We start from the raw sequence: 17,064 nt of genomic DNA on the forward strand, positions 1-17,064 counted from the left end.
CGGCTTCAGCTGCCCCCCACGCCCCCCCACCCCCCGCTCGCCAACCCCACAGAGGCCCTGCAGTGGGCAGTGGCGCCAGGTCTGTGCCGGGCCTGGACGGCCTGGCGGGTCACTGCAGAAGCAGCACTCTCGGCAGGAAGAACAAAAGTGCCCACCTTTCTCTCACTTCCTTTATGGGGCCTGGGAGGGCTGGCCTGCAAGTGGTCGGCTGCTATTTTTGGGCCTCGACTGCTCTGTATGAAACTCTGGTCCCTCCCGAGAGGAAAGAGTGGTGGTGGGAGGCACCGGTGACGCTGTCTTTGGTCTGTGGGGCACAGTCAGCCCAGGTGCAGTGGTCACAGTGTCAGAGTGAACGCACTCTGGACGGTCAGGGTGGTCCTGCGTGGCAGGCTCTCAGCCGGTGAGCTCTGCGTTCGCTGTGCTCACAAGGGCTCGGTGCAGAGTGGGGCTGTCTGCCAGCTGCCGGCGTCCGATCCCCTGAGTGTGACAGAGGGCAGGCAGAGGCCCTGAGAGTTAAGTGCCTAGTCTGAGGTCACACTCTGAGCTTGGGACATCGACAGGACTACAGTCAGCGTCTGGACTCTCATTCCTCTCCTTGGGGGCGGCAGGGTCCCCCGTTTGGAGCAGAAGCGAGATGAGTTTCAAGGGTTGAGTGCCTGCCTGGCCCTGCCACTCCTGGGGCCCTGAGGGGATAACAGAGCGAGGAGGTCGGGAGGGTGGGAGGGGCTGCCCAGACAAGGGCTCCTCACCCTTCTGGAGCCTCCAAATCTGCATCAGGGCAGATGAGAAGAGCTCTCCCACCCGCTCCTGCTGGCCTTTGTATCTCCACTTTTGCACCATCTGGATTGCCCTTGGTGTTCATTGTAACCTGATTTAAAAGTTGCCATGTATAGAACTGAGAAGTACTGGTGAAAAGAAAAAATTAATTTTTAAAATTAATAAAAAAAAAAAAAAAGTTGCCATGTGGCATTCCTTCCTTCCTTCCCCATTCTCGTCAAGCACATACAGTGTGCTCCGTCTGCACACACAGTCAGGGTTGTCCTCTTTGACCGGATGAGATTTGGGCAAGGTTTGTAGGTGGTGTTGGGCCACCCAAGAAGATATCTGGGCAAACAACATTCCAGGTTCAGGGAACAGCCCATGCAAAGGCCCTGAGGCAGGAGTGAGAGTGACATGCCTGAGGCCCAGCGGGAGGACCGTGTCCAGAGCAGTGGGGAGCGGAGTGTGGCAGATAGCTGGAGGCCTGTTCACCAGCTGAGGCCATTCCTGGGATCTGGGCTCTCAGAGCAGCCGGGGAGCCGGCAGGGGTCCCGGGGCAGAGTAGGACGAAGCTGTGGCTTAGGCATTAACAGGCCACACCTGGGTGGGATCACCCTGCAGAGGGGCAGGAGCAGAGGAGAGGTGGGAGAGGCCAGCTGGTCCTGGTCAGCAGTAAGGTGGCTCAACTAGGTAGGGGCAGGGAGGTAGTGAGAAGTGTCACCAAAGACTCATTTTTAAGGTGATGCCTACACAATTTGCTCTCAGATTGGGTGGGGGTGGGGTGTGGAAGGGAAGGGGGAGTCCAGCCCACAGTCCCGGTGTGCAGAGCAGGGAGCCAGGCTGATGGGTCCCAATTTCTGCTCAGCTAGCGACTGTCCTCACGTCTGCTCGGCATGGGGCAGCCTGTCTCTGAGTGCCTGCCGGTGCCCTGCAGCCCGAGCGCGCGTGTCCCGGGTCCAGCTCCCCACCTGGCTACCATGGGCACTTGGGAAACGTGCTGCGGCCATGAGAATACCAGAAGTCACAGTTCCCTGTAACCTGAGGCAGGTCTCTTCTCATCTCCAGATCTGTCTTCTGCTCTGTAAAGCACACAGCCACCGGACAAATCTGGTTCCAGACATCAGGGACACATCAGCAGGCTGACAAAATCTGCCCAGGCTGCATTCCCCTCAGGAGTCAGGCGACGGCAGGCAAGCTGCTAAAGCATGAAATTGTCGAGGCTGCGGAGGGCTCTTGGGGGCTGAGGGTGGAGGGCCAGCCCAGGCAGCAGCTGGGACAGAGGAACCCAGGGCCAGGCAAGGCCGGGTTGTCCTGATCCCAGAGGTGGTTACGTCTGGGAGCAAAACTCCAGGCTCAGCCTCCTGGAACGAGTGAGCTGGTGCCCATCGCCCTCCCCGCGCCTTCACGCGGGCCGGGGTGCTCTCCTGCTGAGTGGAGAGGCGTGTGGCCCCGGCCCGGCCTTGCTCTCACTCAGCCCTCACAAGGGCCCTGTGAGGGGAGAACCACCACTGCTCCAATTTGCACGCAAGGCATGGGGCTCTCAGAGGTCCCGTGGTTTGCCCAGAGTGCCATGGCTACTAAGCAGTTGAGTGGGATTTGAACCCAGGCTTTCCTGAGACCGCTCGAGCTGGCATTAGAATGCTCGGACACAGCTGGAGGGAGGGAAACGGGATACAAGCACTTTGAGAAGTGGCGAGATGATTTGGCAATTTCATTCCTGGGTATGTGCCCCAGCACAGATGTGTCCGTACGTTCGCTAAAGCACATGTAAAGGAATGTTCACAGCAGCCCTATTCTTAACAGCACCAAAGTAGGAACTTCCCAAATATCCATCGACAGGAGAATGGATAAAAGAACTGTGGTCTATTCATAGAATAGAAAACTGTACAGTAAAGGAAATGAATGAATCAGGGCCATACACACAACGTGAACGAGTCTCACAGACATAATGACAAGTGAAAGAAGCTGGGTGCACAGGAGTAGATACTGGGCGATGCGCGGTCAGGCAAAGCCAATCTGCAGTGACAGAGGTTCCCTGCCAGGCGGCGCAATGAACTGGGCCTTCTGCGGGGCTGGAGACGTGTGGTCACCCTCAGTGCCCGTGGGGGGTTGGCTTCAGGACATCCCATGTGAACCAAGATTCATGGATGCTCATGTCCCAGACAGGAAATGGGGAAGTGTTTGCATATTACCCCCACATGCTTCTGTATACTTTCTGTACAGGTCATCTCTAGGTGTTCAGTCATGTGCCAAATAACAGCCTTTCGATCAGTGGCAGACTGTGTAGATGACGGTGGCCTCATAAAATTGTAATGGAGCTGCCCTACACAGGTGTGCCATTTTTTATCATTTATACCGTGTTTTTTACTGTGCCGTCTCTGTGTTTAGATCTGTTCAGATGCAGCAATACCACTGTGTCAGGGTCTCCCACAGTCTTCAGCACAGCACGTGCAGCCCAGGTGTGCAGCCCAGGAGCAGGGCTGCACTGCCCGGTGTGCACGTACACCCTGTGACGTTTGCACAGCAAAATCACCTAACACTGCATTTTGCAGAACCTATCCCATCATTAATCGGCTCATGACTATAATATCTAATACAAAGTAAATGCTCTGCAAATAGTTCTTAAACCGTACTGTTTAGGGAATAGTACCAAGGAAAAAAATCTGATGAGTTCTGTTTAGACACAATTTTTTTGAGATATTTTCAGTCTTCAGTTGGTTTAATCCATGGATGCGGATGTGGAGCCCATAGAAACAGAGGGCACCCTGCATTTCCACCCAAGTGGTAATTGCACGGGGACCCTCACAGGGAGAGGCCTGGAGCTGTCACCCGAGGTGTGTGTACTCCGCTCGGTTTCTATTCACGCTCAACAAGAGACAAAGCCACTTGCACTCCTCCCCACTCTAGCACGAGGGCCCAGCAGACCCAGGGCTTCACATGGTGGCAGGAATCCCAGGCCCCAGGCCAGTTGCTGATGCTTTGAAGACAGTCCCAGCACTCACCCTAGGGAGGGCCGCTCCCGTGGTGATCTGGGCCACAGGCTACAGACCCAGCTGGGAGGGAAGGGGAAGGGAGTTCAATGCTAACAACAGCTGGAACTTTCCAGAAAGCCTATCACAGGGTGCAGAACCAGCCTGATGCCACTTTACTGCTTCCCCCATCCCTTAGCAGTATTTAGTGGGTGTGCTTGTTCCCTGTCCCGGGTTGAAGACTTGGGCACCCTTGGCTCTTCTGGGTGCTTTCTGATCATGAGAATCCTCCGGAACTGACACCTAGGAGACAGTCTCCAGCCCCAGGCAGTAGGCACAGTTTGGCACCCGACTTGGGGTGACCTACTCCCTTCCCCAAGCTCAGCCTCTTACCCTCGGAAACCAAAAGGAGGACACTGGTATCTTTGACCTCTGCTGCCCCCTTGCCCCCTGCCCCCACCCTGCCTGGTCTGGGGCTGCCTGGGAGTCGTGGAGAGGGAGTGAGAGGCCTCGCCCTCCCTGGGCCAGCAGACGGTGATGCTGTTTAAGCCCAGCGTCATTTTGGGCTGAGGCGGCGCCAGGCGCTGTGCAAAGCAGTGCTCATGGTAGCCCTGAGAAGCAGGTGCTATCGGTGACCCCATTTCACAGAGAAGTTAACTGAGGCCCAGAGAGGGGTTACTCACTAGTGGGGAGCAGAGAGTGAACCCAAACACCCCAGGCTGTCCCTGCTGAGGGCTCTGTGGCCCTCCCCACCTTGGCAGCCTCCCCTGGCATCCCCAGGACAGCAGTTCTCAAAGTGTGCGCCGGGGGTCTCAGTGGCAACCTGAGCCCTTCCCAGGGATCCTTTTGGCTCCTCCTCACCAACTACAGTGAGGCGGATTCTGTCCAACACTTTCGCCAAGCAACAGGCTCCCAGGGGACCGGCTGCAGCTGCAGATGTCAGGGTCTAGTTGCCTTGTCTTAAGCCGGACGTAAAAGAAGTTTGCAAAAATGTAAGATGGTGCTACTCTTCTCACTCGTTTTCTTTCAATACATAATTTTTCATAATATATCCTACATGGAACAAGTCAGGAGTTTAGTATTACCTTAAATAAGTGAATAAATCTGTCTTTAAATTCTCAGTTTTAGTTTCTAGTGTGGTGGCTGATGACGGCTGTGGCCTCCAAGGCAGCGAGCAGCCCTCCAGGGTCTCGCAGCATTTGGGACTGAGCAGGGGTCTCGGCGGGCAGGTGGCTGGGGGCGCTGGACTGCAGCTGACGCTGCCAGGTGTGGGGGACATGTGTCCATGTCCTCCTGGGGAGGAGGCTCCTTGCCGGGCAGTGGTAAGATTCTCCCCCCAGAGTCCTGGGGAGCCCTCTCTGGGGACCAGGGGAGGGGCCAGGCTCCTCTGCCACCCTCGAGGGGACATGGGGGAGCCACCATACCTGGCACAGCTTCATGCCAGTGTCCTCCCACTGCTGGCTCCTTGGTAACTGTGCACAGCAGGGCTCTGAAACCCTTCCTGTGGGTGCCCCTGGTGTTCCCCAAAATAGTCCAGCTGGTGAAAAACAGGGAAGATGAAAAAATTGTCCTAGGTCAGAGGAGACTAAGGAAACATGACCTATAAATTCAATGGGATCCTGGAGTAGATAAGGGAGGTTAGCCAAAAAGGGGTGGCAGCTCAATAATCAGTAGTCATTACTACTTAATCACTGAGTTAATAACCTTGGCTAATAGTTACCCTTGGCTAGATATGGTGGTTCATGACTGTAATCCATTCTGGGAGGCTGAGGCAGGAGGATGGCTTGAGGCCAGGAGTTTGAGTTTTCAGTGAGCTATGATGACACCACTGTCATCATAGCTTGGGCCACAGAGTGACGATCTGTCTCAAAAAAAAAAAAAAGAAAGAAAAAAAGCTACCTTTATTGTTTAGTTAATAGCATTGCACCAATGTTAAATCTGTTACTTTTACTTTTGACAAATGTGCCATGGTTAGGAAAAATTTTACTATTAAGGAGAGCTGAGTGGAGGGTGTACGAGAACTCTCTATAGCATCTTTTCAATTGTGCTGTAAATCTAAAATCATCCAAAATTAAAAGTTCATTTAAAAAATGGAAGTGGCTGCTATTCTGTGCGTGTAAAGCACAGAGACGGGCCTGCATGCCAAGGTGGGACAGAGCTCACCCCTGCAGGGGTGTGGCCGGGGTGGGGCACAGTCTCCTTCAGGATCCGGGGCCCAGAGTATCCCACCTGCGAAGGTCCTTTGAGCTGTGCACTTACAACAGATGCAAGTCGTGTCTTAATGAATTTTCACAATTTTATAATAATTAACAAAAAACTAGGTCAGGAAGTCTGTGTTTGGGCTATGGGGCCTCAGACGCTGACCCAGGTGAGTGCTGGCTGGAGCCGGCCCCGCACCATGGGAGCAAAGGAGTCCAGAGCAGCACCGGGCCAGGGAGCGGGTGGGGTCCCGCAGTTCCCGTGAGGGCAAGGGGGAGTCACTGTGAAGGGAATGTCCAGGCAAAGAGCTGGATAGGTGGTTCTGCGTGAATTAAATGAGTGTCAGAAGATGCTCCTGGCCTTGGGCAGGAAGGCAGGTCTTAATTCCCCAAATCTTCTTTTTGACAATCACAAACATTTAGTACAATGGTTAGATAAAGATGAAGTGCTGAAACATGCTCCAAAACCAAATATTCATTTTTAAAAAAGCTACTGGTGTCTGTCTGGTGGTCCAGCACTGGTATCATCCACTACAGCTTCATGAAACCTGGTCAGTCGATGACAGCAGATGTCTCCTGCAACCAGCTGGATGAAATGATGAGGATGCTTGTGATTGAGTAGAGAGACTGGTCAAGAGAGACAGGCCAGTCCTCTTGCAAGACAACGCTCCACCATGTGTCATACAAACAACACTGCTCAAACTACAGCAGCTGGACTTGGAAACTCTGTGTCATCCTCTGTATTTGCCAGACCTTGCACCAACTCACTACCACTTCTTCCAGGCTTTGGACTACTTCTTACAAGGAAAAATATTCAATTCTCAACGAGCTGTAGAAAACGCCTTCTGAAATTTCATCACCACTGGCTCACCAGCTTCTTCGCTGCTGGCATAAACAAGCTGCCGTTAGATGATGAGACTGTGTTGACAGTTTGGGCGCATACTTTGATTAATTGTACTGCTTCTTGTTTGATATATAATAAATTAAACGTTTGATTTGAAATCGGACATTTCATACTTAACGGCCTAATAGTACAGCTATCCAACTCAAGATGTCACGTCAGTGGTTAACCACCAGGTAACCAACAGGAGGTTCACAGTCACCGTCCTCCCTGAAGGAATTCTGTGAGACAGGCCACACTAGACAGGCTCTCTGTTCCTGCTGGACAGGGCACTGAGCCCACCCCATCCAACTCCAGGCCCACATTTCTGGAGGGCCTTGTCTGCGCCGGGCGGTGGGAGAGCCCGGGCCGTATTTCAGCCATCCTTCCCTCAGCGTGTGTTTCCCGCTTGCTTCCCTCCACTGATGTGCCGAGTCCACCCTCTTCTGACTGCACCAGCCGCCAGGCAGCCCTCCCCTGGCCGGGCCCGCCCAGGTCAGCCAGCACCCGGGGCCTGCCCCGCTCTGTCCCTGCGGCAGCGTCTGCAGGTCTGCCCGCTCCTGCGCCTCTGCAACTTCCTGGTGGTCTTCCCCACCGGCCATGGCGCGGACTGTGAGCTCCACCAGTGCGGGGGCGCTAACCTAAGCCTGCCGTATCCCTGGCACCCCTGCACACCACAGGTGCTCAATTAATGTGTGTGGACTGAGTGGGTGGGACTCTGCTTCTGGGCCTGACTGTGCCCTCTGAGAGGGTCGGGGGTCTGCGGGCAGAAGAACAGCAGGATCACCAGGAACTTGGGCTAATAGCTGGGCCTGTGAAGTGGGTGCCGCGCCCCCGCCCCCGTCTGGCGCCCGGCCAGGGAGAGCGCAGGCTCTGAGTCGGCTCTGCGGGAGCACGTGTCAGTCCCGCGCCCGCCCAGGGAGAGCGCAGGCTCTGAGTCGGCTCTGCGGGAGCACGTGTCAGTCCCGCGCCCGCCCAGGGAGAGCGCAGGCTCTGAGTCGGCTCTGCGGGAGCACGTGTCAGTCCCGCGCCCGCCCAGGGAGAGCGCAGGCTCTGAGTCGGATCTGCGGGAGCACGTGTCAGTCCCGCGCCCGCCCAGGGAGAGCGCAGGCTCTGAGTCGGCTCTGCGGGAGCACGTGTCAGTCCCGCGCCCGCCCAGGGAGAGCGCAGGCTCTGAGTCGGCTCTGCGGGAGCACGTGTCAGTCCCGCGCCCGCCCAGGGAGAGCGCAGGCTCTGAGTCGGATCTGCGGGAGCACGTGTCAGTCCCGCGCCCGCCCAGGGAGAGCGCAGGCTCTGAGTCGGATCTGCGGGAGCACGTGTCAGTCCCGCGCCCGCCCAGGGAGAGCGCAGGCTCTGAGTCGGATCTGCGGGAGCACGTGTCAGTCCCGCGCCCGCCCAGGGAGAGCGCAGGCTCTGAGTCGGATCTGCGGGAGCACGTGTCAGTCCCGCGCCCGCCCAGGGAGAGCGCAGGCTCTGAGTCGGCTCTGCGGGAGCACGTGTCAGTCCCGCGCCCGCCCAGGGAGAGCGCAGGCTCTGAGTCGGATCTGCGGGAGCACGTGTCAGTCCCGCGCCCGCCCAGGGAGAGCGCAGGCTCTGAGTCGGATCTGCGGGAGCACGTGTCAGTCCCGCGCCCGCCCAGGGAGAGCGCAGGCTCTGAGTCGGATCTGCGGGAGCACGTGTCAGCTCCCCTAGTCTCTCTGAGCCTCACTCCCTTGCCTGTGAACAGGGGGTCATAGCAGCATCTGCCTTATTCTGAGGAGAGAGTGATTCACGCATCAAGCTCATGCCTGCACTGCAGCAGGTGTTCAGCTAACCGTGCCGCCGCGTATCATCAGCCTAAGGCCCGCGCATCTCACCACCGCCCTACCCGCCCGGCGCGTCTCCAGCTGCGCCTCCTCCCCCTGGGAGGCGAATGTTGCCAGAAGCCTCAGCACGCGCTGAGCCCTGGCCCCTTCTTTCTCTCATTCTTGCACCCGTTGTCTGGTGGGTGCCTGTCACATGCCAGGTGCAGCTCCAAGTGTCAGCGCACGGTGACATGAGGATAAGGGTCCCAGCCTCCTGGAGCTGACGTTCCAGTCGGGGAAGCGGACAGCTTAGCAGCAAGCACATGACCACGCCAGCTCAGCCTAAGCAGTGGTAAGTGCTCAGGGGGAAATAAACCAAATCGAAGAGGTCGGGGGTGGCTGGGTTGGGGACCTTGGTCAGAGTGGCCAGGAAGTCCTCTCCGAGGAGGCGACGTTGGACGAGGACTCGGCCATGCAGAGAGCCGGCGCTGAGCAGTGCGGCGGGGGCTGCAGGGCACAGGCCCTAGGGGACAGCCTGACTTGTCCCAGGAGGCACAGTGAGCCGGCAGAGGTGGGGAAGGAGAGCAGGAAGGTGGGGCCCCGTGGGGCAGGGTGGGGTCGAGGGGCGGGAGGGTCTTCCACACTCTGCACTGGGCCTTTGTGCATCTCCCTGGGGACGCCTGTGAGTCACTGGACTGTGGACTGGGAGAACTTGCCGAGTCACGACAGCCGCACAGAGGGCCTGGCCCCATCTTCTCACGAAGGACCCAGTTCATCGATTCTCCTTGCTCGAATGGGTCCCTTCCACCCAGCAGAACCCAAAGGAATCAAAAGCTTGGTTGTTTTGTTCATTTGTTTTTGATTTCCAGCCCTTTTAAGCATTCAACAAACGTCTGAAATGTATATTGCGAGCTGAACACCTAGCTGGGCACAGCACGGGCGAGACACTTGGGTGCCCTGGAGGCTTCCCTGCCTCGGCTCTCCCCCTCTGTCATGGGCAGGCTGGACTGGGGGCCAGGTTCATCCACCTGCGAGACACCTCTCTTCTAGAGTTCTGATGAGGCTGGAGAAGTCTGTAAGTATCTCTGCCCAATACCAGGTATACAACAGAGAACTTTAATAAGAGAGAGATTCTTTTTTTTCCAACTTCAGATCTAAAAGTTTCTCGAATGTTCAGTCCTGTAGCTCCATTCCCCACTCAAATCACCAACCTAGGAATTATAGGCAATTAAGAGATTACCAACCCACCTTTCTTTCCTGGGCTGCAGTGAGAGAGAAATACAGTTGTCCCTCAGTATCCACAGGGCATTGGCTCCAGGACCCTGCGGATACCAAGATCTGCAGATGCTTAAGTCCATTAACAAAATGATGTGGTGTTTACATGTGACCTATGCACATCCTCCTGTGCATTTCAGAACATCTCTAGACTACTTATAATACCTAATACAACATAAATGCAGCATAAATAGTTTCTTATTGTTCTTATTGTACTATCTTTTATTGTTTTTTTTTCAAATATTTTCTCCCTGTGGTTGGTTGTATCTACATATGTAGAACCGCACATATGGAAGCCGACTGTACTTTAAACTGCCTTCTCATTTGTGTCCTGAGCCAGAAACCTGGGCCAGTGGGCTGGAGCTATTTGCAAGGCTGCACTTTTTGGTTAACAAACTTCTCTGCTCATAGTCATGGGGGGGGCAGGGATGGGGGGGCAGAAAACGCAGAGCCTGTCTTCTTTCAGTGAGAAGCCATCTTGTACTCTCTCCAGCAACTACCTCGGCATCTGCGGGAGTATGGAGAAGCCATGCAGTCCAGAGGAAAGGGTGTGGGCTCTGGAGGCAGATCACTGGCCAGCTCTACGACCTGAGGCAAGTCACTATACCTCTCTGACCCTCAGTCTCCTCTTCAGCAAAATGGGAATACTAATAAATAAATTCCTGAGAGGATTAAATAAGGCAGGTAAAGTGCCTGGCACACAGTAAGCCAGTAATAGGTGGCAAGCATTATTATTTATAGAAATGTAAGGACATTGTAAATTAAGAATAATTACATTCCCTGCATGATAGCCCCCTGATTGTGAGCACCTCTGCTGGCTTGGAGTGGCTCTCTACAGGACAGACAAGTACTCACAAACAGCTCAGAGCCACTGAGCGGCGCAGCCCGTCCCCACCATTTGGCTGACAAATGTCTGTGCACAGTCTGGAGAACAACTGGGAAATGTGAATTAAAGCAACGAGACGTCTATCAGTTTGGCCCAGAATGAACAGTCTGACATTCTCCCATGAAGATGGAGACATGGAGACGGGGACGGCCACGTGTTGCCAGTGGGAGTGAGCATCAGTGTGGCCATTTGGGCAGCACCTGGTGACGCCGGAGAGCTGCAGATCCCATGCACAGCTTGGAGGCCCCGTGTGACAGCGCCCTCCTCAGAGGGACTGCCTCACACTTGCGTGGATTGATATGAGCCGATCGCGACCTCGTTGGGCAAGCAAAGGAAGATACATAGTGATATATACAGAATACTATCTGTGGAAAAACTTTAAAAATAAGTCATGCAAAATAATGCCATTTATTGATTGTTCATAGCCAAACACATACTGTGCTTACAAAAGTATAAAAATGTCACAGAGGGAACAGCCTGAAAAAAGTCCAAATGTTTTACAAGTTTTCTGTTTAAAACCCCTCCACCCTTTAGGAATGAAAACCTGTCTCCCTGCCCAAGGCCAGTAATGCAAGGGGCAGGGGAACGCCCTGTTTGCACGGCAGGAGGTGAATCAACGGAGCTGTCTTCACCGGAGACACTACAGTTAACAGCAGCGGCCCAGAGCCGAGAGCCCTTTGAGTGCTCTGTGCTTCTGCTTGTAGAGCACACAGTGCTTCTTAATGAATGAGACGAGAGCCTGCCATCCTCCTTATTTATCAGCAAATTAATAAACTTGTTTCCTTCTCCTTAAACCACTTGTCCTCAATCTTCGTACTGGACTTTCGGTAACAAAAACGAGCAACATTTATGCTGCTGGCTCCTTCTGGTGAGAGGAGCGAGCAGGTAGAGCAGGTTTCAGAGATTTCACTGTCATGTTTTCTTTCTTAAAAGAAAAACTTGAAGGTAAATATGCCAGCATTTTATTGCACAATTCTGGTTGGTGAAAATATGGGTATTTGTTCTAATGTTCATGGTTAGGGACTGTATGTTGTTTTCAAAAGGGGGAAATATAAAGAAAGTTCTCCTTACAGAAAAACACCAGCTAAATATGTAGAAGGAATGGTAGGGTTAGAAAGTTGCCACCTTGCAAGTATAATGTTTATTTTGGCTAAGGACACTAAAGTGACCAACAGAAACGTTGTCCTGTCTACTGGGGCTGAGGATGTTCACAATGTGCCAAAGTGTCATCCACATGTGGCCCTGATTGTAAAGACAGCGTGCCTTCACACGGGCACACGTGTCTCCGCCGTAACAAGGGGTCTGATTAGTGTCACTGTGTGGAGTAAAAGCCGAGGCCATGCACCTCCCGGCGTCTCAGAGGACAGAGCGATGCGCTAAACAATACCAGGAGGGAATGGCCAGAGAGATCCAGGTCTGGGACATGCTATTAGCAGCATGGCCAAGTCTCTTCACAGGTCAATGCCAAACAAACTGAAGAGAGGAAAAGAAGACGAAAAAAAAAAAAAAGAAAAAAGAGGCCGGGCGCGGTGGCTCACGCCTGTAATCCTAGCACTCTGGGAGGCCGAGGCGGGCGGATTGCTCAAGGTCAGGAGTTCAAAACCAGCCTGAGCAAGACCCTGTCTCTACCAAAAATAGAAAGAAATTAATTGACCAACTAAAAATATATATACAAAAAATTAGCCAGGCATGGTGGCGCATGCCTGTAGTCCCAGCTACTCGGGAGGCTGAGGCAGTAGGATCGCTGAGCCCCGGAGTTTGAGGTTGCTGTGAGCCAGGCTAATGCCACGGCACTCATTCTAGCCTGGGCAACAAAGCGAGACTCTGTCTCAAAAAAAAAAAAAAAAAGAAAAAAGAGCAAAAGGGAGGTCACTGCTCTTGATGAAAAAGGCCTAAAGACCCAAATGCAATGTGTGACCCTTGGTCAGATTCTGATTTAAAAGAAGCAGCCATGAAAAATGTCTTAGGACGACTGGGGACATTTGCTATGGACTAAGCAGCAGAAGATCTTAAGCAACTGTTACTGACTTTCTCAGGCGCGAGCACAGCAGGCTACGCGAGGGAATGTCCGTTGCCTCAGGAAGCAACTGCTGGAGCCTTTAGGACTGGACTGTCACGATGTCTGCAGATTGCTGTCCCTTCGCAGCAAGAAGTTAGAGACGGAGACAGACGTGGCTGCACAGACATCATGCGATGAGTTGTTGGACCTAGGGAGAGAGCGCATGGGTGTCCATTATACTTTACTTTTAACCTTTCTCTAAGTGTTGAATTTTTCATAATAAAAATTTATGAGGGAACATTTTTTAAATAAAGAAACTAGGTCTTCCCACAAAAGGTTGGGGATTCATTTTTGAAAATCTGCTGTTTGCTTTTTTGAGTCTTGATAAAATAATGGTATCAAGCATTTCTGAGAATCCATGCAAGTGGAAGGAACTGCTACATTTGCAAGGCAGGAAGCCGTGTGCGTGTGAGCCACACGTGTGAGCTGCGGTCATGAAAATGAGGGCTTTCGCGGCATGTCTAAGAAGTGTCCTCTTTTGGCTACTCTTGCTTTTGTCTCATCCCCAGAACTGTCTCAGGGAAGGTTCGATAGCGTGGCCTCAGACAGGACGGGGCAGGTGCGGACTCCAAGAGACTGAAACCGCAAGAGTGGGGGTGGGTCTTGGGGTCGAAACGCCGCAGGCCACCGGCTTGTGCAGAGCGGACACTCCTGGGAAATACTGATCAAAGTGATGTGTCCGCTTTGAGCAAACAAAGCCTCCTAAGGAACCCACTCCTTCACCGAGATCCGAGGACAGTAAGATCCGCGCTGAGTGAACGAGCCCCGACACAGTAAGCGCTACAGAAATTCCCTCTTATTTTTCCTAGTGAACATTTTAATAGCTCCTGTAAAAAGAAAAGAACTGATTGGCAAGATTTAGTGAATGAAAAAAACGGCATGCTACACAGTGTGTTCGATCTGCATAAGCCAGCAGTCATGTGAAAAAAGGCGTGGGGAGCAGTGGAGGGAGTTGGAGAAAGGGATTGCCCGGTGACACGCTGAATCGTGGAGCTGCCTGGACGGCCGGAGGCTGTGTGAACCAGCGCTGCGCGGTGGCTGCCTTCGAGCAGGGAAGCGGTGGCTGTAGGGTGTGTCTAGACACCAGAGAAGTTGGTTTTTCACTATGTTCTCTTTTACACTGTTTGAATTTTTTTCTTTACCATTTGTGTGTTTTAACCTTTAATATAGTTATATTGAAGAGTTAAAATATGTAATTAAAGAGTTAAAATGCATGCACACATGGTAAATAAAAACAAACCAGGCCGGGCACGGTGGCTCAAGCCTGTAATCCTAGCACTCTGGGAGGCCCAGGCGGGCGGATTGCTCGAGGTCAGGAGTTCGAAACCAGCCTGAGCAAGAGCAAGACCCCGTCTCTACTATAAATAGAAAGAAATTAATTGGCCAACTAATATATATATATATATAATTAGCTGGGCATGGTGGTGCATGCCTGTAGTCCCAGCTACTCAGGAGGCTGAGGCAGCAGGATTCCTTGAGCCCAGGAGTTTGAGGTTGCTGTGAGCTAGGCTGACGCCACGGCACTCACTCTAGCCTGGGCAACAAGCGAGACTCTGTCTCAAAAAAAAAACAAAAAACAAAAAACAAACCAGCTCCAAAGCCTTGAGGTATACAAGGTATCTTTACTCTGGGTTCCAAAGCTCTTCTGTCACCTTGCCCCGGGGAACTTAAAATTAGAATCCTGCATCCCCCTGGGAGACAGCTCAGAAACAGCTGGTCTCAGAATGAGGTTTAGAAGGTTCAGAATGAGGTTCAGAAACCTCTAGCACCTGTTTTGAGGCAGCCCAGTGTGGAGGGAAATCTATTTTCACAAGTCATGAAATGATTTCATTTCTATGTTTCCGTTTATACAAAGTTCAGGAACAGGCAATGCGTATCTATACTGACAGGAGTCAGAATGGTGGCTCTCTCTGGGGTGGGGCTGCATGTACTGCCTGGGAGGGGGAGTGAGGGGCTGCAATTGCCCTAAGTCTTGGTCTGGATTCTGGTTGCCTGGCTGTGCACATATATAAACATTTACTGAACTTCCCATTTAAAATGCATGCCTTTCACTGCATGTAAATCACACCTCTAATTAAAGAAAATAGAAAGCAAATAAAATCTACATTTGAGAAAAAACATAACAAGCTGAGATCAGCAATGAGACCAGCTTAGGGAACCCTACCTTCAATTTCCAGCCACCCCAGATATCAGGCTGGGTTTTCTTTGTTTTTCATTTCATGAGTAACACATGCTGGTTTTAAAACTCCACAGTACTACACGTTGACCAAGATGGTGTATGTGGCTTTCGAGAGCAGCTGGGTCCGGCGGGTCCGTTTCTGGAAGGCACAGTCTGTTGGACGGAGCTGAGCTTTCTGACCGCCAGAGCCAACCCCCAGGAAGCCAGCTGCTTTGTGAAGTGGTGAGAGCCCACGGCCCTGGAGGTGTGCGACAGAAGGTGAGGAGGGGACACAGTGAGGGCACCCTGAACGGCTCTGGGCGTGCCTGTTTCCTAGGCAGAAAGTTCCTGGCAATGGGATCTATTTGTCACCTCTCCCTTAGAAATCTATCCTGCCAAAGCCCAGTTGTGGTTTTGTTACTTTTCATTGACACAAGTAATGAAAATCTCCAAGTAAAAATTAAAACATTACAAATAGGGCTAAAGTCACCTTTGACTGTCACCCCCAGCCCTGATCTCCTTTTGCCTCCCGGAGGCAGCCAGTGCCATGCATATGGATCGTTTCACTTGTGTGTGGCACCCATACATGCATGATAATGGACAACACAGAGCAGATCGTCGGTGTGTGTGTGATTCGCTGGTTATGTTTCACTAAAAGGCATGATGCTGTAAGGATCATGTTATAAACTGCTTTTCTACACCTGACAGTCTGTCCTGACAAGCTTCCAATCTTTTTTTTTTTTTTTTTTTTTTTTGAGACAGAGTCTTGCTTTGTTGCCCAGGCTAGAGTGAGTGCCCTGGTGTCAGCCTAGCTCACAGCAACCTCCAACTCCTGGGCTCAAGTCATCCTCCTGCCTCAGCCTCCCGAGTAGCTGGGACTACAGGTGTGAGCCACCATGCCTGGCTAATTTTATATATATATATATATATATATATATTAGTTGTCCGGCTAATTTCTTTCTCTTTTTTTTTTCGATAGAGATGGAGTCTCGCTCTTGTTCAGGCTGGTCTCAAACTTCCTCAGCTCAAACGATCCGCCCGCCTCAGCCTCCCGAGTGGCTGCGACTACAGGCATTCAGCCGGCTAATTTTTTCTATATATATAAGTTGGCCAATTAATTTCTATTTATAGTAGAGACAGCTCTTGCTAAGGCTGGTTTTGCACTCCTGACCTCGAGCAATCCGCCTGCCTCGGCCTCCCAGAGTGCTAGGGTTACAGGCGTGAGCCACCGCGCCCGGCCAAGCTTCCAGTCTTATTCTAACTGTGGCATAGATTCCTGGCTATGACCTACGCACCCTGTTTACTCAGACATCCTCTATTGGATGGATGTTTACACTGTTTAAAGCTTGTTAACCTGATGGATGAAAATTAGCTTTTCATTGCTACACAGTATTTTTCTGATAATTGATGAGATTGAGCATTTTCTGCTTGCTGACCATCCGCGTTTCCTCTCCCGTCCGCGCACCGCGGGCTCTAACTGCTACCGGGACCTCTCCCTCTTTCTGCTCCACCCACCTGACTCCTCTCCTCTTTCAAAGGTTTCTTCCTAAACACCCACAGGATTTCTTTGGCTTTTAAATTCCTCTCACTCCAGCTTTGGCTGTTGCTGGACTTCCTATGGCCCAGGGGTTTCAGAGGGGTTGGGAAGACATAGAAATACAGCTGCCAGCCAGTGTAATAAGGCCGATAGCGTTAGTCTCTGACATCATGCATTGAGAATGTACTAGGTACCAAGAACTCCCTCTAAGCATAACTGTGTTAACTCATTTCATTCTCATAAACCTGTGAAATAGGCAATGTTATTGTGCCCAGTTTTCAGAAGAGAAAATGGAGGCACAGAGAAGTTAGGGGAGTCGCCACCAAGGCCTCCCGCTGGTGTGCGGCAGAGCCCAGGCTCAGAGCCAGGCTGCGGGCTCTGGGCTCCGTGCGTGGACGGCTGTAGGACAAGGCTGAGGAAGCACAGAGAACGGGCGTCTGATTTGGGATGGGGCAGTCAGGGACGGCTTCCTGGAGGAGGGGACACCTCAGCTGAGCCTTGAGGAAGGAGCAGGAGGCGCTGACCACGCAGTGAAACAGGGCACGGTGTCCAGGTAGAG

The 17,064-nt window shown here is 52.5% G+C and overlaps 1 long non-coding RNA gene across 1 annotated transcript; it reads left to right on the plus strand.

Annotated features, from left to right (window-relative positions):
• Window positions 1–8,440: 8,440 nt before the first annotated feature.
• LOC105856327 (uncharacterized) lies at window positions 8,441–11,060 on the plus strand. Its single transcript, XR_012912995.1, has 3 exons — window positions 8,441–8,942; window positions 9,460–9,665; window positions 10,332–11,060. It is a non-coding gene; the product is annotated as an uncharacterized LOC105856327 (long non-coding RNA).
• Window positions 11,061–17,064: the final 6,004 nt, after the last annotated feature.

Source organism: Microcebus murinus, chromosome 18 (assembly GCF_040939455.1).
Source record: "Microcebus murinus isolate Inina chromosome 18, M.murinus_Inina_mat1.0, whole genome shotgun sequence".
Taxonomy (NCBI): domain Eukaryota; kingdom Metazoa; phylum Chordata; class Mammalia; order Primates; family Cheirogaleidae; genus Microcebus; species Microcebus murinus.